This window comes from Anas platyrhynchos, chromosome 4 (genome assembly GCF_047663525.1).
Source record: "Anas platyrhynchos isolate ZD024472 breed Pekin duck chromosome 4, IASCAAS_PekinDuck_T2T, whole genome shotgun sequence".
Taxonomy (NCBI): Eukaryota; Metazoa; Chordata; class Aves; order Anseriformes; family Anatidae; genus Anas; species Anas platyrhynchos.
In genome coordinates, this window is record NC_092590.1 from 45363341 (window position 1) to 45387487 (window position 24147).

Here is a 24147-nt window from a genome sequence, read left to right on the forward strand (position 1 = left end):
CCCATGAAACAATAGTCTGTAATGCCCTCTCCTCTGCTACAATAAAAGGTGGTAGCATTTTAAGCAGCAAACTTTAGGGATGTCAACGGCCTTTTTACACCTAACATACAGGACCCAGTTTTGGATAAGAAGATTACTAAACACATTGGCTTCCTGGCAGCTTAATGATTTGTGCCACATTTTCTTTAGCCTTTAGGACATACCATATGTCACTGCTTCTCTCATATCTAGAGTTATAAAACCTTTGCTGCTTTTTTTTCTGAAAAACTTGGCTATGCAGAACACTGTATTACAGATAGGGGGTTTAGAAGTGGGTGTTTCAGTAGCACTGATGTCAGGAACATGAGGCTGTTGTAGTTTCTATCTGCTGGGAATCCTGGCAGTTTCCTTATAAGCTATCAGCTGCTTTGTGTTTCAGAGAGCAAAGCAGAACATGGTGCAGTTATGGTCAGCATACACGATTTGAAAAAGTGTTCCATGCTTATTTCTGGAATCAAATGCATCTTCCTCCAAACTCCGGATGATCACCACTGTCTGTTTTGCACTGCAAATATTTTGAGAACTTGTATATTTTAAAGTGAAACCATGCACTTTATATATGTCATACAAAGAAGAGGTTTTGCAGCAAATCCAACCTGTGAAAACACTACAGCACAAAGCAGGGGTTAGCACTCTTGCACTGCTTTTTGACGGCAAGAGAGTTTTTGCAATACCAGGTAATTAAGATCCCATAGGAAATGGTCTAATATTTGGGTAGAAAGCTCAGAAAGCAAAGGTGATTAGAAATGCACTGCATCAATTGGCGATAACTGTTTTCAGTGCTTCTCAGGATTGTTCCCCTTTTTTCAGCCAAGACACATGCACAATAAAACTGAATGTTTCAGCCAAGACACATGCACAATAAAACTGAATGTGCCTAAACATAAAATAAGAAATTTGGAACAGAGGAATATGTGAATGATTTCTTCTCCATAGACAAAATAGTGTCTTCAAGATGAATCAAGTGGAAAGATATGTTACGGAAACTCTTTCGGACCATTAGTGAGGAGAATGGCCTTGTGGCATGGCTTTAAGCTGCCAAGGGTTGTTTTTTTCTCCCCCTAAAGGGGAAGTGGCTCTGGGTACCACAATCTGCATTACTTTCTGGAAGCAGTTGTGAGTGGTGGACTGAGACAGAGGGACGAAGCTAAGTAACTGGCTTATTCAGGACCATGTCATTAGATTTTGGTAATACACCAGTGTAATAACAGTTCCTGATTGTTTGCTGATTTAGGGGATGAAAAAGCCTGTGTGCAAACCGATTTGCCAACTCTGACTTCTAAAAGCAGCAAAGCCGATTTTCAGCTGTAAGTGGGAGGAATGAGCTGCATTGTCAGATATAAGTCCACTTCAGGCAAGGTTGGTGACCTCAGTCAAATATTTATTAAAGGGGAAAGAAGTATTTGTGGTGACTTGTTTATTCTAGCTCTTGCTCACACTGATAGGATTTCCTTCTCTGGGTTATCACACTGAAACCTTCCTTATGACTAACTTTGTCTTTTGGAAAAGTTTCCAGTCCTCATCCGACTTTTCCTGCTTTTTAGCTATACAAAAAAACAAGCAGTCTATTTCTCAGGGGTGTGTGTGGCTTGTACAGCCACCGGCGTGGGGCAGGATGCTGGTGGGGTGGGCAGAAAGAAAATACTCCTCTGGGGAAGGCACAACATTCCAGGAGCTCGTGGCCAATCTTCACTCTAAGGAGATAGCTGCAAGTTCATTTTAGCAGCATTTGATCCATAATGCAAGCTAAGGATGAAGCTGCCATATACTTTTATCAGTTTCACTCATCTCTTGAGCTATCCCATGGAACTAATTACAAAATAGCGTCTAGTACAAAAGAATCATGTGTTTCAGCTTTATTACAGAGATATTATTGCCTGTGTAATATGAATAAGATGCAATAAAAATTACATTCAGGTTTGGAAACATTTCCTCCGTGCAAGATTTGAAGTAATTTTTCATGTACTTGCCACTAGTAAGATAATAATTAATGCTTTTACAGTACTTTCAACACTGAATCTGAAAGTGCTGCACAGAGAGGGGCAAATACACTTATTTCTGCAATTATAAGAGATTAAGAGACAGACAACCTGCAAAACATGCCCAAAATGATGATATAAATGAGTGACAGGCTTGGTAGAGATGTTCGCCTTTACCAGCTTTTCAGTGCTGCGGAAGAGCAGCTACTTGTGACAATAATAATGAGTAATGGAAAGGAAAGTGTTTTAAATTGATTCTGTCTATATAAATTAAGCATCACTTTCATTAAAAGAAATGGCTTTGGGCTTTTAAAGAACAGAATTCCTCACACGCTGGTGTAATCTAAGGAGAATTAGTTCCTTTTTAACACACTTTATAAATAACTTAAAAAGCTTTCAGTGAGCAGTATGTTCTTCTCAGGTCCTGAAATACCACCAAGGACCTCATTAACCTCCTGTTCTTTTAAGCACAGCGCTCTCAACGAGGCACGCTCCCGATGTGAGTTTTCAGTTTCTTCTGACCAGTTTCCATCACAGAGCACTGCCAAACAGTTCCCTGCTCACTGGGCTCAGCATAAAACTTATGCATAGCATGCTTCCACCATACTTCATGTTATTTTAATTGGAATATTTATTTTAACAACTAAGCAGCTATCCAATGTAAGTTAATGCAGCTTATCTTGTGTTTACCAGAACCTGTTCCAAAAATACCCAAACGCATTTATAACCAGTCTTCATTTCAAATGAAATTATCATTTCCCTCTTCATGGGGTTCTTTCTCCTAATGAGAGTTCAGTGAATAATTAATCTTAATTTTCTTGATAAACCTTGTTTTACTTTCTGTTAACTGCTAGCAATCCTGTTTATTTATTATTTAGTTATTTTAATTGTGTGAAAAATGACTTAATGAAAGGATGTGAGCAGGTCGTTTTGGTGTGGCCTGTGTTCTGCTGAGGAGTTATTTAAACTAGATTATTTTGTTCCTGTTACTGGCAAGGGGGGGAAGTCTCGAGCCTGGCGTTATGATCCAGGCTGTCCACACCCTGGCTCGGCACCAGCTGGTGCTGCGGGAATGCTGAGGTGGTTCCCTCTGAGCAACCACACGTGTGAGATACCAGCTAGTGTACGTGCTGAAGGGCGTACAGCCTGCTTCTGTGTAATCGTGAGAGCGCACATCCATATCAGTGAGTGCACTGAGTCTATGCCAGTATTTAGGGGTAATCAAGAAGAGGGATGTAGAAGCTTAAAAACTTTCCTGTCCTCACAAACAGCCACATGGTGGGGGAATGTGCACTGCCATGGCATCTGAACTAGCACAGCCACAGGGAGGACAGGGGCATGGGTCCCAAAAATGGCACTCTTCCCCCCAGCTTGTACCAGGGATGGGCAGACAGTGTCCTTTATTCCCCAGTGTACCACTTCATGCATGTGCAGGATGGGCATTCCCCAGATGAGCCAAGAGGATGTGTGCGTAAGTCAGCCCAAGTGCTACACACAGCACTGACAATGATTTGTGAAACTGATTGCTTTCCATGTGCATTCAACTATTCAGTTTTACTGGGGAAAAATATTTTAGGTCATGGAAAACAATGTTCAGCCTTGGGAGCCAGGGAGCAGGGTGGAAAACTCTAGATCTTAAAGTGCGTGTTTTGTGTCTGAGAAGAGGCAGCAGCTTGGTCCACACAGCCAGACCTCACTGGAAGAAACAGCAATGGTAATGTACTAATAGCAAGGAGTGGTGACATGGGGTTATTGCAGTATTGTATTATATTGTAATATTGTGTTATGTTGTAATTTCCTTTCTAATATTAATCTGTGATGGCTTCAGTGGCTTCTAGGGAGATTTTAGTACTGACATTTTCAAACATGTGAGGGAACATAGATCCTGGATTATGAACCACTGCTCATCCATCAAAGACAATCTCATCTAGTCTCTCAAGTGACAGCACAGAAACAACAAGAATATAATAAGAGGCTTTAGAAATAGCATTACTTTGAGTAACATTTTCTATCCAATCATGAAAATCAAGTTTGCAAGACATCTGGCTAGACTTGGCCAGGTGGTCTGCTTGAGGTAAGCAGCTGAGCTTTTACTGGCAATGGAAAGAAGTGCTCCAGTGCTAGCTAGGAGATACAGGACAGAGGGCCAAGGCTATTCAGTCTCAGGGAGCCTCTGTCTTAAAGGAAATGCATTCTGTGCAGAGTGTGCCTCACAATGAAAACTGAATTTTTACATACCATCCTATTTTATAATGCATATTAAAAATTTTAAAATGCATATTGAAAATTATTAACCTACCCCAGCATACAACAGAAAGATGTCACACTTAGAAAGAAATATTTCCCATTCTCCTCTATTCCAGCCTTCAAAAAATGTCTTTTCTCACCTAACCCATTAGAGGCAAAGTTCCTGCCTACCAAAGTATGCTAAATGCATCAGGCAAAGTATGCTAAATGCTCAGGCAAGAAACATAAAGCACACAGCACACCTCCAGTTATGACAATACTTGCCCTCTATGATATAGACAAATACGAAGGTGAATATGCCTTCTCCAGATCTGAACATAAAACTAGCAAGTTTCAAAGCTGGATATAAGTGGAGAAAAATTATTTAGGACTGAGTCTGATGAGTGTGTTAGACCACTTATGAAAGAGAAGGTAGCGGATGTCTGAGAGATTCCCTTCTATACCAGCCGACCTCATAGACTCTTGTTCCCCTCCCTGTGTTACCTCCGGTGTCCTTAGGACACCACGATCCATCACAGCTCCACCAGACGTTCATCATTCGTCACTCCTGCAAAGGACAATACTGTCTTCCTTTCTTTTGCTTAGTCTTAGTATAACATAACAGACTTTTTTTTTTTTTAGGAAGAAACGTGGCTTTTTTTGTTTGTTTGTTTTGTTTTGGTCATGGACAGCTTACAGGTTCAGTAACTTCAGCACTTTTTAAGTGCTATGGAGAAACAATTAGGAAAATTTGTGGCTAGTCAAAAACTTGATCTTGATGCAGCGATCATGTGTTTTAGTAACCTGAAGGGGATAAAAAAACATTTACAAAAGAGAAAGTGGACAAAAAATACTTTTATTTATTTATTTATTTATTTATTTAAATTTGAAGATGTAGCCAGAGTTCTCAGTTTTAAGGCAAAGAGAGAAAAATGAAGGGTGTTATTGACAGCATCACACAAATTCACCAACATGTGTGTGGGATCAAGACCAGTTCAGTGCCCAGCTTGGAGGATGATGCTGAGACCTGTGGGTCAGATGGCAGCCATGTACTCTTACTTGTACCTCACACCACCATGATAACAGGGACTTCACCAACATCCATAAAAAGGCAGTTCCTGCCCCAAACAAATTCCTCTGGCAGAGACACCAGAGCAGGCAGGAACAGATCCTCATTCCAATATGTAAACAGGGACATGGGGTGTTTGTTTCCAGTGGTTTGCCCAGCATCAGAGACCTGCAAGGGCCCAGAATGCAGGAGTCTAGGGCAGGGCTGCTCCTTCTTCTTGGCAACCTCTTTTCACTTAATCCCACTGATTCGGGGGGTTCAGCTTTAATCTTAAGGTATCATTCCCATTTCAGCATTGTTTACAGCAAAAAGGGACAGGGGGATTCTGGAGCTGATTTAATCTAAACACAGAGCGCTCAAGGCTGTCCAGACCTATAAAAGGAAATAAATAAACTCCTTTGAAGATCAGAATTGTAACAAGAACAGTTTTGTTTGGTCTTTATTTAGCTTGAAGGAAATGAAATTCACGTTGTAGGAGCTAGTTGTGCTGTGGGTGTGTTTGTTCTTAATTAACTAGGAAAACTTTGCATGTGCAACACAGAAAATAAAATCTTGGCACTACTAAGACTCAGTTTCTTATGTAACTTGTTTTGGTTTATTTCTCAGTAGCATTTATAAGATTGTGTTAATGAAATGAATTACTAGGGCAACTTAAAAAATTAATGAAAACAAAACTATGTGGAAAAATAGATCATTTTATGGATATGTACAATTAAGGTATGTGAAAAGTACAAAGCACAAGTATATGACACAAGATAAAGAACAAGCTTGGTGATAAACCTTTGAATCAAAGCTGATGTATTCACTATTCAGAATGAAAATAAAGATTTTGGGGTTTAATGATTTAGAAAAATGAAATAATTGACATCTTTTAAATGACTAACTAAACATTAATAGTAGTGCAGTACAGGGTATCCCCAGCAAGGGAAGCAGATTCTCATTTCGCTCCTCGTCATTGTGCCTCTAAATGCATAATTCCTACCAGCTGAGCATCTTCCTCACCATGCAGACACAATCAAAACAGTGCTGAAACTTCCAGTAGTTTTGTTTTAGGGACCAGACCAATGACCTAGGAAGAGGTTGAGGAAAACGCTAAGTATTCCTTTTGTAGGTGTGCTGGAACGGTGTGTATAATTTTCCCCTATAGCAAGGCAGGTGATCAAAGCAGTTGGCCATTGCTGCCAGCAATAACTGGCAGTTTCTGTGGCAGCAGAGGAATGACTGCACAGGAGACGTGAGGAATGCCACAGAGTCACAGGTCAAGCTTTAATGGCTAGCGGAGCCAGGAGTGGGATTCCTGTGATTCCTCCTGCGTGCTGATTTGGTCTGATAAAAAGGCACAGAGGGGGCATACTCACAGATATACCAACAGCCTTTTTAAAGTTAAAGTTTAAATACGGTAGATGGAGTTGCAAATCAATGTGTGTTCATCAGGAAAGACAAGATATGGTCTAGTCAAAGCATAAAAAAGCTACACAGAGGACCTGTGGAAAGTGTTCATTATATACATATGCAGTAGCAAAAATAGACTTAAATGGTGGTTTTGCATAATTACATTACTAGTATAATAGTTTCATTATTATCTATGATTAATACAATAGTTTAACTATCTAAACCTTGTTGGTTTTAAAACATGTATTATGTCACAGTCTTCTTTGAATAATAGCAAATAACTGATCATTATTTATTTAAACTGTCTTCCCAGGTTATTTTCTTTTGAAGTGGCAAGCCTGAATTTCAAAACAGAGCACTGAGTATGTTAAAATAGAGTCAGGTGGACAGCTCGAAGTAGAAAGCATCTTGAAATCATTCATGTTACATCTCAAAATCCCAGCCCAAGATGTTTCACACAAAGTTTTGCTATGAGCAACAAGATAACTACCGCCTTCTATGGAATTAAGAATTGCATATTAGCCTAATTAATTCTTTAACCCCCTGTCAGAGTTTATTACTGGTCTAGTCAAAATGCTATGCCCTTGGAGTCTACATTGCACAATGAAAAATAAAAATTAAAAAAAATCCTTTTTAATAAAAATGGTTAAAATAGTTGGTTCCCCAGAGATGGCCCCGCAGCTTGCATGCTGCACCACAGCAAACCCAGCTCACACAAGCCCCGAGCCCCAGAGGTGCCAGGCCACTACAACACACATGGGCTCTTAACAGTAGTGGCAAAAACGTTATGATTTGGACTGCGAATGGTAAGACATATCACTGGGAGATGTGATTTACAGCTTGTAATTGAGGGAACCACAGGGGTAAGAAATGCATTTGTGCTAAACACATGGCTGTCTGGCAAGAGCTTCAGTCACAACTGTCAGTTGTCTTTACTGTGTAGTGATTTTTCTTTCAGAGGATCATATTTAATTTGTGATTTATGAAAAAGAATGGAAGTTCCTTTGGGATTTCATTTATAAATTATGGCTAAGAAAACTTCTGAAAACTTTGGAGTTACTGTATCCGCCTATCCCTGTATTGCTGACAGAATAAGAAAATAAAATAAAAGGTGACATCGGATCTCTAGTTACCAGCTTATCAGATAGTTGGGTACTGACAGATCTTATCAAAGAATTGTTACCCAAAGAAAATAACTTCTTTCTGTTGTGGATTAGGTAGAGAGAATAAATTTAAAAGGACCTTTTCCATTTCACCACTTAATATCACACCCCAACTTGTTTAGAAGTTGTTAAACAGAACCCCAAAATAATTTCACTTAATTTCTTACCATAGTGATGCCATTCCTGATGAGTATATTTTGTTACTTATGGTGATATATCAGAAAAAAAATGGTCCAAAGGATGTGATGAAATAGCGATACCATGGGGCTTGTTGGCCTTATTTTAAAACAAGAGTATTCTTACCAGTAGGTGATATAATGACATTTCTAATACTCAGACTTGATCTTTGCCAACAGATGTATTTTTCTTGTTTATTCTTGTCGGTGGCGAAGATATCTTGTGAAAAAAGTTCTTCAGTATAATGCTAAATACAATTCCAAGTCTTTGAATATTGAAGGAGTCAGTGAGATGTTACAGCCTCTGCTGCGTGGATCCACGGACTATGGGGGATTTCTGATGTGCAATAGTCATTGCTTATGATCCTTCAGCACTGATGAAAACATGCTGACAGAAATACCTAGAAAGAGACTGGATCTTTCCCCACTGAAGGCACTAGTGGCGGAGCTGCTGAGCTCCTGCATGGAGGAATGGGTAGGACACAAGGACATATGTACCATGAAAAGTGTCCTTTAGAAAGCAGGAAGGCAGGGAGGTAATTTTGGTCTGCCTTGAACTTTTTATTTCACTATAAGCCTACAGAACATCTCTTTCTATTGCATATTTATATATGTAAAATCGCAGACAGTCCTAAGCAGGAGGTTATATTTTAGTATCAAACATGTGCTGGAATAGATGGGCTGAATATGTTATAGTGACTACTTTTATTCAGCTTCTAAAATGTTCATATTTACCAAAACCAAATATTGTAATGGCAAAACACAATCACTTCTTGTTTTTTTCCCAACTGCATGTGGAAAGAATAGTGCTACATAACAGGCAGCAATGCTTCAATACATTTCAATTTCTTTCAGTAAAATCATTTAACATGCATAGCATGTAGTACGTTGAGGTAGGTACTGTCAGCAACTCAGAAGTGACAAACTTCACGCATGACTCTAACCTATTTGGCAATCTTCAATGGGATCCAAAGCAGCTGGGGTGGAGTGAAAAGTAGGGTTTGTTTGTTCTTTGTCCAGATACCTGCTTGGTAAAGTCTTGCTCATTAGAAATTGATGTAAGTTTTCAGTGATTCTTGAGTCAATGCTTCAGTGACAGACAAAGAAAAAACATAGACAAATGCAGTCAAGCAGCAACAGAACTGCACTTTGAAGACATTTTCTTACAAACTCTATTGGGCTAACACTGTCAATGACAGTGGAAACAAAAGCAGAGAAAAAAAAAAAAAACAACATGGTTCAGAGCCTGGTGGGTCCATGTCTCCCTGCTTATGTGGCCCTTAGATGTCCCTTTTACATTTCACTAATAGCCACATTGAGATGCAAAGCACTAGACCAGCACAAAATAAATAATGATAATAAAAAAGAAAACAAAATAAAATAAAACTAAAAACCCATACAGCAAATAAATGGGCATAATGGGTAATTCTTACAGCTGACTAAGTGCTTTAGAAGTATAGGTTTAATTTTATGGTCAATTGTGTGGAAAGCTGATGAAACAGAAACATAGTAAGTACGTCAGTCAAGTGCTAGATCAATTGCAGCTGAGCTCCCCCCAGCCCCAGCAGGACAGCGGAACCCCCCTGTCCCAAACAAGTCGAAAACTAAAGACAACAATATACAGAAGGAAACTGGGATTCAGTCCCAGAAAGAAAATGTCTACATTTGAGAACAGGAAAAAAAAATTGTATGGAAGGTTGTGACACAACCGCCTTAAGATGTAAATTTGCCGGCAAGCATACGCAGAGCATGACACATGAAGAATGAGAATGACTTGGATGAAATCAAGCTAACTGTAGTGCCAAAAAAAAAAAAAAAAAAAAAAAAAAAAAAAAAAAAAGAGAGAGAGAACAAGGGCTTTGTCCGAACAACCCAGTCATGTGTAACCTTTGGGAGAATAGGTTTAGCTAGTATACAACCATGCACATATTAACAACAAGCTTTAATCTCCCAGTCAATGCCTTGGTAAAATTATTCCCTATGCTGCCTTGAATCCCAGAGTCCAGATAAATGTGCCCTGTAATTTTTTTTGGCAAGTCGAACAACGGAGCCCTCCACGCTGCCTGCCTCACATGCGTGCAGCTGCACTGGCCTCCTGCTTGGCTCAGCAGCTGCCTGCTTTTGGAGTGCTCAGGATGGGAGAGGGTGGAAAAACCTGGCCCCTGAAGTAGCCTGGGAAATGATAACCTTAACTGCTAGGCGCTCTGCTCCTTGTCCCTCCTCCTCTGTGGCTACATTCACTGCCTGTCACCAGGCTGTTCAGCAGAGAGCAAAGCGAGCCCCTCGCAGGCCTAGTGGACGTGTGTCTGAGCCTGGTGGGTTTATCTGTGGTGGCTCAGATATATGTGTCAAGAGATAGGGGAGCAAAGCCAGGGATTTAACTGGCATGTAGCAATGGAAGGAAAAAAAAATGCTGTCTCCTATCAACAACTTTAATCTGCTGCAACTGGTTGAGGAAATAGCTAGCTTCAAAACAAATTAGTGGAGGTTTAGGGGGCTGCATTTCAATTAATCGCAGGAGGAAATGGGAGGTTGGGGGGGGGGGGGCTCTTTCATTACACTCTATACAAAAAAATAAAAAAAAGTTGTGAACTTGCTATATTTCTGTTCTGGTTAACAAAGGTGCAAACGAAACTTAAAGTTTGAGCCTATTAAGATTAGAAATGCTATCTGCTGTGAAGTGCTCTTCATCTAGGGTTGTGTGCTAAGAGGCTGCTGGCAGATGAGGGAAGAATGTTTCCCTGCCACCAAAGTCTCTAGTGGGAGGGGATTTGTGGCAGTCAATTGGCAATCATAAATAACAATAACAAAAACAATAATTATAATAATAATCATAAATTGTCAATGTACAGAGAGATTTGAAATGTGAGCCACCACAAAATAAAGATAAGAATTAAATCATGGGCATGGCATTTGTTTGCGCAGACCAAAAGGCACATACATCAAAAATGCAAATGATATTGCCTTAATTACACAACTGAAATTAGGCACTGAAGCGGAAACAAAGCTGTTTCTTTAAGATACATTCTGGATCAATTGATCCGATGATGCAGGCATTGTGCTTTTATTTTCCAAAAAGATTGGTCATCAGGCTTCAAAACAAATGAAAGGCCAACTATGTTACTCATTACCCTTGCTGGAGGATTTACAGCCAAAGTGGTAGCTTTTTACAGCAGCGCAGAAATGTTATTATCTACAGAATTTGTCACAGCGGGAAACCCTTTTAAGTGGTCCGTCTTTCCCCTTGTTTTTTAATTATAGGGTAACGTATGAACTTTGCCACCCTATTAACTGAGTGTCATCTTTTCTATAAAGACAAGTGACATTATTTATGATTCAAAGTCCTGTTTGAAGGAGACTAGTCTCCTTGGCTTGAAAAGAATGCATTTTCAAGCTGCAGTGTTATATTAAACAATTCCCCACCGCTGTGCTGTGATACCCGGCACCGAGCAGCTGGCTGTGACAGGAAGATCAGCTGGGGATGGTTTAAGCCCCAGAAGCATTTGTGTGTTGGGGTAGGTCCAGGTAGGGACATGGAGGGAGCTATCACTCAAGCATGTAATGCTTCTGCTCAAATGGTTGGAGTGATACCTGGGCAGAGACCCAGATGAGTGCTCAAAATCTGCAATAGCCAGCTTGAAACACTTCAAACTAGCAAAAAGTAACTGCTGAAATCACTTATTTAAAGCAGAGATAACAGTGAACCAAAGCTTCTTACTCAAATGAGTTGGGAGGATAGGTGGGTATGGTACCAGCAGGGAAACTGGGCTCTGCCATAAAGATGGACCTCAGCTCTCGACCCAGTGGACCTCGGTTCTCAGCCACGGCACTTCTTTAGCCCTGCTGCTGTGCAAAGACAGCTATGGCCACACTGGCCATCTTATAAACTAGCTCTGCCATGCTCAGAAGTGCCCTTTTCCTGCTGAAAACCAAGAGCATTGGTGGAGCTGTGTGTATGAGAACTTCCCAGGCTGCCTCCTCTTCCAGTTGGCAAGTAGATATTAACCTTCAGGCTGCTGGATTTTAACATCCACTATGTTCATTTGTATGACAGGAAAAAAACATTCAGAGCTTCTAGGATAATACTTTCCTCAGTTAAGGGATCTCTCATGTCTTTTAGTTTACCTAATGCTTGAAAACTTTAAGGGATTCTATTCTCTAGTGTAAACCCATTCAACCCAGTGGAGAATGAGTAATAATAGGTTTCATGGAAGAAGAAATGATATCTCTAAAAGATATCTCTCATCATGATGACTTCTAAGATGAAGAAGGTGGCTTAAACTTTCAGAGACGATAAAGAGTATTTTGTTGGCTGTCCCACTAAAGCTCTGCCCAGTAGACTAGTACATCAGCAGCCTTGGGCCCTTGTGATTTAGTGTATCATAGGTGGGGCTGGGACCATGCCACACTCTCTGATGTCTCTTTCCTCTTGTGTTTTTTGTTCAAATGCTGAGGCATCAGGCTTTTTGATTTCTCTTTAGTTCCAAATCAAGAGAAATGGAAGAAAAAAAAAAGGGGGGGGTGGGAGTGGGGACGGAAGGGGGGTTCTCCTTACAGGCACTCGTAGCTGTTAGTTGAAGTCTTATCACCCTTTGGCTTATACTCGTACTGTCAGAAGCAGCAGTAAAAGCATCTTCTCCTTCTTATATTTCAGCTGTCAAAAAGGAAAACCTGAGAAGACAGTATGGCAGGACAGAGAGAGTGGAGGGAAAGTGTGAGACTAATGAACTGAGGGACTGAAAAAGAAAGCAGAGAAAAGTCAAACCAAGAGGGAAAAAATAACGTATAAAAGTCTGATGGTCCTCAAAATCAGAAGAAAATTTTGCAAGTGTGTACTTGTTATTCCAATATAATATTCTGGTGAGAAATGAATCTACTCAAACCTTTCTCACATGAAGATTGCACAAAGGCAAAGTACAGCTTTCAAAGATATAAAACTATATCTAATCATGATTAAATGTGGCAGAAAACACCTAGTAATCAGCTACATAGCACAAGGGGAAATTTCTTTAACATTTGAAACTAGAAAAATGATTGAGTTAAAAGTGATTTAGATATGGAATGAAGTTGATGCATTTCCATCTTCTTTCTTTGAGCCTTTAAGATCCTCTCTTTGCAGTGAGGTTCCAGCTTTGTGGTTATGCATGCATATATTTGCTAAGGAACAACATATTATTTCTGGACCATGGCTCAATTCTTAAGAAATACAACAATACAAATAAATACTAATTTATAGATAGGGGTGGTACTTTACATTTAGATGAAAAGCCAGAAAAATGGAGTCTTACCTCATATTAAAAGCTCTATCTTGCCCTGCAAGCATTATTTTGATCAGGCAACTATATTGCTTTTTTTTTTTTCTTTTTCCTTTTTTTTTTTTTTCCTCCCTCTTTTGTTGGACTAGGGCTTGAGATCTAGAGTTATGAACCAGAAAGACCCCATATTCAAACACAACAATATTTCTCAATACATCTAACCAATATTTTTTCTATTTTATTTTCTTCTCTTCTTTTTACCCCAGCAACAATGGTTTGAATCCCTTGAAGAGGCTTGAAGTGACTGTGTCCTGTTAGATGAAGAGGGATATATCTCAACGTAAGAGATAGACCAAAGGTCTACTGAGTAAGGAGGTATACAAAATGGATCCCGTGAAAGGATTTCTCTAAGCTCAAAGGATGTTTAGGGTTAGTAAAATGCTTTTCCAGGCAGTTTTTGTTACTTTTTCCTAATTTGCATAAGCTTTGTGACTTTGATAGAAATCTACATATGTCGAAAACCCTTTGCAGACTCTGTCCTATTTACTTGCATTGTCAGGTAGCTCTCAAATGGGAAGCAGCAAACCCGTAAAACAGTGAAGTCCATAATCTAGTGAAACCCAGGGAGAGGTGATCTCCACAGGCAGAACCAGTTTTATGGCCTGGTAAATTGAAGAGGGAGCTCTTCCCTGTTGCGGAGTGGGCCCTGCCTGAGAGGCCTGGGCACAGGTACTGGGGTCAGTGCAGCCCCAAGGATCCCTATGGGAACAGCTGAGGATGGTGGCTGTTCTAACTGAACTTTGGGAGGCTTCCCACCTTGCAGTAACACGCACAGATGAATATAAAATTTCCAAATGAATGCAGCGTTACATTTTCTTTCTTTCCTGACACTCTGATCCCAGTAACTACTTTGCTGCCTGGCAGGGAAGCTGTGTTGACTAAACAGCTTTCATACAACCACAAAACCACTTCAAAGTCTGAGAAAGAAGAAAGACCATGTATCTGGCTGACAAAGATCCTGTAACGAGGGGTTTGCATCCTGTATATCCAGCCTGGGATTAGTGACTCAGAAGGGCCTAGCTGCACTAACACACCGCATCAGCTGTGACAGGCCCCACCACCAGCAGCTGACCCCCAGAAGGTGCCACAGATGTCAACCAAGCTCTCTTCTAAGGAAACAGTGTTCCCCTGGGTAAAGACATGATTTTGGGAGGATAAACTTCAGATCCATGCAGTGGAGAGCCAGGCTGAGCTGAAGAGTGGGTGGCAGTCATAGCAAGTGTGTACCCATGTTGAGGGGTGCCCACCAAGCTTGGCATCATGGAGAGGATCCATGGGGGTTCAGAGCTCCCATTAGCAGAGCTGGGCATGGAAAGAAGGGTCTATCCTAAGGGTCCTGGTCTTTGGTAAGACCTTTAATTCCCTTTCCTCCTTCTCCAACATGCCTGCTTCACTGGTAGTGGGGCAACTGGTGTAGAAATTCCCCATAACAGTGAAACAATGGCAGAAGCTCCAAACATGAGTTCATTCCTGTATTTGCAGCCTAATTATAGAGTCTGCCGATGGACAATAAATACACAGAGATCCTCAAAGACCCAGTCAGATTTGTATTAGCAATGGCTGATTTGGACTGCTGCATGTAAATACCTCTAAACTATGTAAAAGCTGCTATCCTGATCATTTTCTAGGAAACAAAACAAAAATTTTCCCAGGCAGCTATAAATGCATTTAGCAGCCTTTGGCAATAGACCTCAAATTGCCTTTGTGAGGGTAAGCATTATTACCTCTGTTTACAGGGAGAAAGCAAGGCACCCAGGGAAGAAATGACTCCCTCAGGTCACGGAGCGAGCCGTTGCCAGACATGAGAATATAAGTTAGTTCTTGTCATTCCACAGCCCTGTCTTCTGATTCATGTCTCCCAGATTAAGATCTGAGGTCAAGCATATCATTATTATGCAAACATTTTTCCCCTTGGAGGAAACTCAGGTCAGGATTATAGATTTGGGTCAGGAGCTTGAGCACAGATGTAATTTTTACCCACATATGAAAGGCATTATTGTGAAACACTTAGCAATCAAAATACATGCCGTGTACCTAATATCAGTGTACAGAAGTGAGGGGCTGAAAAATCAGGCAACAGAACAGAAAACAACACCTTGGCATCACCCTTATGGCCACACAGTACAGTTCCTTGGGTCTGTCCCTATAGAGTGTGCTTGAAATGAGCATAGGGTTTCAAACAGAAAAGAAGCAAGAAATGCCTTCAAAGAGCCCAGATGATGGTGATGAGGTTATGAGAAGCAGTATCTTGTCTTTCTCAGAGGAAGTGATGCATGGCCTTTTTGCTGATTTTTGCTTGCTCTGGTTTAGCATGTAGGTGCTCCTGTTGCATTAAAAATATAATTTTTTGGACAAGTGAAGCTATTCAAAATAGAGAAGTGATTTTATGACATTTCAGCACTCCAAACAGTACTTACAAGCTGGCCACTTCAAACAGAGCCCTTGGCAGAACTGGATCTTCCAAAGGAATCTCAGCCTTCACTTTCCCTGTTTCTTTCTTCAGCACACAATGTTTTCCTTGCAATAGCTACATTCAGTATTTTGAGTAGTGGTTTGTCCACTACTACTACCTTGCAGATGAGCTATCTTGAACATATGTGTACAAGTTTTTGCCATTTACTTGGAAAATCCTTGCTGTTACATTTTCCAACTGCCTCAACCTCAGCAATTGCAAGCAAATGAGCTAATTTGTCACAATCAGCATAACTGTTGCTTGCACATGTCCACCTGTATGGAACAAATTGCAGACTAAATGTCTGAGTTCAGCAGTGAAGGGAGTGAACTGAGGACACCTGGAATATAAACCACACCATATTGCTATAGACTAGGACCAGATCCTTTGGTAGCTCAAGGAAAAAAATTGTGTTTGTTCCTTTCAAGGTAATGTGTAATTCTGGCTGGCATTTCCCTTCAGATTTTTGCTAAGATCAGTGTTTGCAGTTCCAGTTATGTGATATTTTTCAGGTCAGTTTTTAATTCTGCCTCTCTGCACTGAATTTTTTGACTTCTTTTCTTGAGATTTAAACAAAACACAACAAACAAACAAACAAACAAACAAAAAAACAACAGCCAGCTTAATTGTACAGTATACTGAAAAAGTCACCTAAAACAAAATAATACCAAAATCACCTGCCTTTTGTGGTTGTCTTACTTGAAAAGGTTATGCAGGTATAGTCAGTAGATGTACTGAGATAAAAACAGCTTCTTTTCAATATGTGGGTGTTTATTCCAAATAACATCACAGACAAGTGTTATTTTTTTTTTTTTCATCATATTAGTATATATGTTTAAAAGAAGGAGAGAAAAGAAGTGTTTGTTTTCAGTCTGTAGCAGCTTTCCCAGGGTAGCTGATCAGAACAGAAGGGATCCAGCAGTAGGTGTACGGCAATGTCTTTTAAAGCTCAGCATTACAGAAATGCTGTCACACAATGAAATGTGGTAATGAGGGCTACCCAGAAAGTTAATCTACTCCAGAGCAATGCAAAGTGCAAGCAGAGACATCACCAATGCAGAGCAGAGAAAGTGCCATAAATTCTTCCAGAAAAAAAAAAAAAGGTATATTCGCCCTTCCCCCCCCGCCCCCCCCCCCCTTTTTTTTTTCCAGGAAATCTCAATTCTGTTAAAATTAATTTACAGCTTAGTTTATCTACAGTTCATGTGAATGCTTCCATTCCCTGCCAACAAATGCTGTATGTCATATGGGACTTTGTCTTCTCCTATTCATTGTTTTCACAGTTGTAAAAATCAAGGCTGTTCTGAATTGGAGAGTCATGATAAAATGGATGGCAATTATACAGCACAGAGAGTAATCAGAGAGATGGCTTTCTTCTGTAGGGCATTTTGTTTCCATTGGATTCCATTGGATAGAAATCCCATTTAAAGTCCCATGGTATTTATTCAGACTTGACTTCCGTTAATCTCAACAACTACTTTCAAAGTTTTACAGTTTTTCAAAGTTTTCAAAGTTTTTTAGTAAAGCTCTAGTTTTATCTTGAAATGGAAAGTTTCCATCTTATTAAAACTTTTTTTTTTTTAAACATAATGAGACAAGGGGCTTGGGAAAGGAGAGGAAACTGCTGTCTTTTTTTTTTTTTTTTTCTGTGTCAGACTCCCTGATGGCCCAGCAGTTCCCTATTTACCTTATTATGGAGTAGTTAGCAGGCTGTAAATCTCACTGATGAGCCAGAAACCTTTCTGTGGGCAACTTGGTTAGCTTCAGAGTCCCATAAATTCTCCAAAAAACAAGGCAGCCTTCAAGGATGGTAGGAAAAATGCTGTTCATAACTGAGACATCCAGTTATAAAAAGCTGGAGGTATTAATAGTGAGTAGGTTTATTAGATTTGTAGACTTCAGCAAGCAGGGAAGGGCTGGAAACATTTTAGGAGATGGGATTTTAATTCCAAATGTTCTTCCTTAAATACAGGTATGGTCTGCAGCAAATAAAAGGAGGCTCAGCTGGGACAAGTGATAGTTAAGCCACTTTCGAAAGTTAGTGGCCAGCTGTGCAAATGCAAGTCAGGAGTACACTGGCAAGCAGCAGCTCAGCAGAAGTGGTTTGTGTTTGATGGTGAATCAGACAGTAAATGGCATGTTGTTTCATGAGAAGAAAATGCCATTCTGGGTTGCATAAATGGGAGTGCAGGCTGTAGAGGGGCAATTTTTCCTCTCAAGGTGAGGTATTGCCTAAAAACCACTATGCCTGCAGTGCTGGTTTGGAGAGAGATGGGAAACAAGGGGGAATCCAGAGGGGAACAGGAGCCAGGGGAGACACTAAAACGTGCCTGAGAGAAGAGGTGTAGCGAATTAAAGGAAGAGGAAACTGAGGGTGGGATAGGGTGGCAGTGTTTAAATGTACAGAGGGCAAAGAGGAAAGGGTTTATTGCAGATAAGGCACAAAGTAATGGTTTCCAATTACCGCCAGGAAGATTTCATTTAGCCACTTGAAAGCCATCTAGAAATAAAGGATAATAATGCACTAAAGCAACATTTTGGGAAAAGATGCCAAGCCCCAATGAAGAAGGCAGAACAGCACCAGTCAGGACTGGCCCAGATATGACTGATTTCTGCCTTGGGACAGCTGTTTGATTCATCTGCCAGTGGTGTCAGCCCGTGCACTGAAAAGGCTATATCAGCCCTGGACTGCACCTCCTTAGTCTGTACCCTTCGTGCTTCATCAGAAATGGTTGTTATTCCTTTTTTTCTCCTTTTCAAAAAACTAGATTCTTCACTTCTCTTAAAAAACCACCCAGCTAACATTTCTGCTATACCAAAAGTACTAGGATGAAATAAGCAATATATTCACTTCCAAGGTACTTGTGCTATTCATGTCTCACAACTAAGAATTCCAGAAAAGAAAGAAAGGAATGATGAGATGCTTAGCTGCTTTATTTTATTTTATTTATTTATTTATTTTTTAATGAAATTAGAACATTTCTCTTTTACAATCATCCTACACAGATACAGATTGTTTTCAGGACTTTTCTGACATTGTTTGTTTCATTTAGGCTTGTTTCCTTATCTCAATGATGTATTGAAGTCTAAATGAAACCTATTTCCTTCATGTCTTTCTAACAGCTTGTCAGGAAGCATCGTTGTGCAACAGTGTCATCCACAATTTTAATGATGACATCTCATTTCAGAAGGGCGTGAGCTGAATCCCAATGAATAAATTCATGAAGTTTAACCTCTCAGTGACCCCATTTCTACTGTGTTTTCTTTTAGTCCCTCCCCAACTCATTAGCTCTCCTGACAAAAGCAGCTGAAAACATGAGTTTTTATAACTGTGCTTGAAAAAGGAAGAAAACATGGGAAGAAGAAAGGTGGAGAGAAACATTGTGTTTGGTCTGGAAGTGATTTGCTGTGTGTTTGGAAACAAGACATTTTTTTTTCCCAAGTATGGCATGGTTCTTAACTGGAACGACCGATCTTGGAGCAGAAACTACATTGACATTATGATTATGTTCAACCCTAACTAATTTCTTTCTAATGTACTGTGAATGGAATCAAGTTCATTGAGATGCAGCCTCTGTTCCAAGGACATCCTGTGGCTATCAAGAAAACCTCTGTCTCGCACTCCATTTTCAGCAATGTTTTCACTGTCAGCTGTCAACGTTAACACAATATTTAGGTTCTCTTAAAATAAGTCAAGCCATTTTGTCACCCCCTTACTGCTCTGACAACTGTTGATCCTGGTCTCAAGCCACTTTAATGTAGTGCCAGTTTGGTGCCCAAGTTACTCTTGACATTTCTCTTTGAGCATCTACTTTGTTTGCTTTTTACCCCTTAGTAAGACTACATAGAAGCCTAAAAATGTGTTCCTGGTTATATTTCTCTTGAAATAGCAACTTATGAATTAAGAAAACATACATATTAATCTGCATTTTGCAAATGTCTAGTGAGACTCATTTCTATGTCCCAACCTTATGCAGTGTTATATCTGTTGGGTGAATATTTCTTTGTACTGTGTTTATCAATTCCTTATCCTGTTATTATTGTTAACTTTGGCACTGAAAACAATCAAGTATGAATTTCAATATGCGTAAAATTGGAAATTGCCTTTTTTTTTTTTTTTTCTTTTGCTTACTATTGTACCATCAATCTTTCTGACAATCTTTTATATAACATGTAACAAAAGTCTATTTTCTCTATTCTATTCATGCATTCCAGTAAGGATATCTTCTGTGAAATTCTTGTTTATGCCAAGTAGTGGACTTCTGAAACTTTTCCTACTTCAATTTTCTGCAATGCTACACTTACTGAATCCAATCAATTCCAATTTTAATTCCATTCATTATTTTGCATTTAAAATGAAAATAATTTAGTTGACTACCAGAGTACTGTAACTATTTAAAGAGTACCTATAACTTAACTTAAATTCTTCAATGTGTAGACAAAATATCTGTTATTTTTTCTTGTTATTCTATACCAGGAAACAGATATTAGAAGAACACGAGGGAAAATAGTTTGTTGATGCTAGCTGAATTTAAAGTGAATTGTTACTGGATGAAAACTGTTTAGAGCAAACTTATCCTGTTTACTGAAGGATTTTATGGGAAGGGCTCAAATTTGCATGTTGATTCATAAAATGTAGGAAGTCCTTCGCATCCATACAATAGGAGAAGAGGACTGTTAAAATATGAAGTCATCTCTCAGACAAGTAGCAAGGGAGGCAGCTATTTGCAGTAGGAGAGCAATCTGCAAGACTAGGAATAGTACTGTCCAACCTATGTAAAGTTTTCATTGCATACATGAATTTTCCGTATCTAGAACTCATATAAACACAGAAATATAAGGATTCTTCTTATCTTAAATTTCTGGACTACATCAAGCTTGTACAACCTGACTGTGATCAATAAACACAATGGAGTGATACTTACCTTATTTTCCCCACATGTCAAGCATTTCAATCCCTCTTACAACCTCTTCCAGTGCACGCACAGAGCTAGGCTGTTGCACAGCTCGACAGTGATGCTGGTGTCCCCAGGGACCAAGGCATGAGTTTCTCTTGATTTAGATGCACAGCAAAAGTCTCACATCCATACCCAGGGCAGAGCCTTGCTCCCTGAGTTTCTTTCCCATGCAGTCGCAGACTATCTGAGTTGAACTGTGTGAGCAACTGTTTGCTTTCTAACTGCTAATGATGGTAAAACTGAGGAGTGCAATGAAAAGAAGAGAAGAAATTTATCTGAGATGGCCAGGAACCAAAACTGTTCAGGTCAAGCAAAATGTGTCACTGTACCTCTCAGATTTTGAGCATCAGAACTGAAACAGATCTTTTAAAAAGAAACATCATAATTTTACATTTAACCATTAACAAGTGAAGCACATACAAGTGTGGTGATACTGCTTTAAGGGAAATATTTTTTCCAAGTTTTGAATATTTTTGTGCTTCTTTTTGAAGGAGCACAATTATCAAGCACAAGGTCACTGTATATTTTATTGTGGCTATAGATGTAAATTATTTTATTTTATTTTATTTTATTTTATTTTATTTTATTTTATTTTATTTTATTTTATATTATTTTTTGCTAAAAAACTTGACCAAAACAGTTTCTCCCTCTTGTTCTAAGCTCTGTGACACAAACGATCGTGTTTGTTGATGTATAAATTACAGCTGCCTATTCTTCACTGCTCAGTGAAGAAATAACTGACATAGCAGCTAGAGTGCATGGAGATAATGTTCAGTGACTGCTGCCAGCCCTGAGGACTGTGGTGTGAATATATTTTGTGAGACTCTCCCTGCTAAACTAAAGCTTCTTGCCCACCCAGAACTCTACAACCTCAAGTTTTCCAAGGCAAAGTGTGCTGTTAAAATATAGGCCCGGATCTGCCACTGATACAAGATGTTGACTGTGTGGGCTCAGCTCAGGGGCACGGCGTCTTGGCAACTTCTTAGACTAAAAGTTTCCTTTTCTTCCATGTGGATGGAAATGGTGAAAGAGGTGATGGTGTGAGAGCTGGCTGGTGAGGGGCAAAAGGTTTCTCACTAGTATCAGGCACAAAACAAGTCTGAGATTAGTCAGAAAGAACTGGAAAGTGGGAATCAAACAGGAAAACTGGGGAGAAGGGAAGAGGGAGGGGAAAAGGTACGGGTAAGGGGAAAATAATGTGTGGGTGTGGAGGTAGCCATCACACAGGAAGGATATGTGAATAACAGAGTTATCTCAGATGCTTAACTCTTAAATACACTGTCCCATCCTGATAAGTAGGACATCAGTGGGAGTAACGTGTAGGTTAAATGGCAGAGTATGACCCTCATCTAAAAAAGTAGCAGGAGGGGTTAAAAAAAAAAAAAAAAAAAAGGCAGAAACAATAAATATAAGATGAAAATCAAAACAATGAAGTGGCAAAGAGCTTTGTAAAATTTCATGCTGTATGCTCCACAAGCTAAGCAGTGGCAAACCTTTTACTCTCTGCCACCTAAATGTAACCGTAGTCTCCAATCTTTGTCTCATACTAGAAATGTATGTGCCTGTGAGGAGTTTTATACCAGCCAAAATTTACAAATATGACTGTTCATGAATGACCTGAAGATGCAGTTTTTCTAAGACATGACTGCACTTTTAAAGACATTAAATGATCTTTAAACTTTCTTTAAACATTAAACACACACACAAATGTGTATGCATGAACATGCCATTTTCACAGAGCTTGAGAATGAAATTTTCTTCTGTACTGGTCCTGAAACATCTGTCAACACATTGTTGTCATTTACCCAATGAAGTGCCTTTAGTTCAGCTGCTAGAAAGAACACGTACATTTTCAGCTCCTGTACCAATAGCATAGGTGATGTCCCTCAGGCACCAAAGAGCTTGACAGCTCATCTTCTAGAAGTGTCATTGCATGAACTGTAAGCTGATGTCAGGCACAAGTGTCCCCCTGTGACTGATATAGCTGGTATTACAAAGACCAGATGCCCAAAGGTGTCCAGTCCCAAGCAACCACAGTGACAGTATTGATAGAAAAGCAGCAGATACCATAAGTGTGCTTTTAAGAGATTTAAGGGGTTAAATGTTTTAAAGAGTGGGACCTGAGGAAGTAATAATTTCACCATCATCAGTCAAAAGATTAAGTGTTGACTTAACAAAGAGGTACTTAGGAAGAACTGAACTTGAATAGCAAGTTTAGGTTTAGCTGTTGTGGAATGTTTTGTTGGTCCTTTTTTTTTTTTTTTTTTTTTTTTTTTCCGTTAAATTGAGTTTATTGCCCACAGATGTGGAAAACTTAGTACCATTAATAGTTACAATCACTCTGTTCTCATGCTTGCATAGTGGCCTTACCATCATGGCATAGGCAACAATATTTATGGCAGACAGCATCAAGACAAATGAAAAAAGCTCTAATCCCCAAACCTCTCTTTCCTGCCATCAGCAACATTTGGTAGATACAAATTCAAAGGAATCCAAGAACAAAATTCATTCCCTAAGGATGTAGGTCAGTTTGAGGGGCTGCTGTAAGACTACAGGCACATTTTTCCTGGATAAATTATGGCTCGCAGTGTCAAACACAGACTCTAATTGAGTAAAATGTAGTGATCTTCCTCAGTAGGGCTTTGTTTTCAATTAGGACACAGTTCCCCTTGGCCTTGAATTTTTCAGGGGTGATTTCTGGATGAGACGAAGAAATCCTGGGGATTGAGAAGGCAACAGACTAAGGAAGCCTGAGGACCCTCATTAACAATGATTTGTGCAATACAGACTCACTGCTCAGCATAGATGTGGCTGTCCATCCCTGTATGTTAAGGCAGCATCAGGTGGTCCTAATTATAGGCTTTGCTCCAGGAGGCTCTCAAAGTGCTTCATAAACTGCTTACTAAATCTGAGAATATTTAGCAATGGTATTTTAGTAGCAGAAAAGACCATTTTGATCACATAATGTGATCTGCTACATAGCACAGGCTGCTTTCACCCTGTAATTTCTGCTACAAGCCCTAGTTCTTAAACGGAAAGAGGTTTTCTATGAAAGGAAGCCATAAGAAAAGAATGAGTAGACCTTTATAGATATTGAAGCAATCTAAAAAAAAAAAAAAAAAAAAAAAAAAAACACCCACAAACACAAAATAAAGTTGATCTTGTTCCTTTTTCAGCAAGGTAGACAGACTACATCCTTTAACTCTTCTTGGCCCCCTGCCCACTCCTTTGTCCTCTAAAACTGAGTCTGATTTCTGTTGTCTTGATAATTATCAGCCTAGTTTAATTGCTGTTGTCTTTCTTTTCATGGCAGCATGACTTGATGAGACTGTGAACAATGCCTCTTGTCTGACTTTTCTTAACAACAGTCATAAAAGG

The 24147-nt window shown here is 39.6% G+C and overlaps 1 long non-coding RNA gene across 1 annotated transcript; it reads left to right on the forward strand.

The window, feature by feature from the left end:
* The first annotated feature begins 17554 nt into the window (after positions 1-17554).
* Positions 17555-19914, forward strand: LOC106015735 (uncharacterized). Its single transcript, XR_001187955.5, has 3 exons — positions 17555-17783; positions 18282-18516; positions 18935-19914. It is a non-coding gene; the product is annotated as an uncharacterized lncRNA (long non-coding RNA).
* Positions 19915-24147: the final 4233 nt, after the last annotated feature.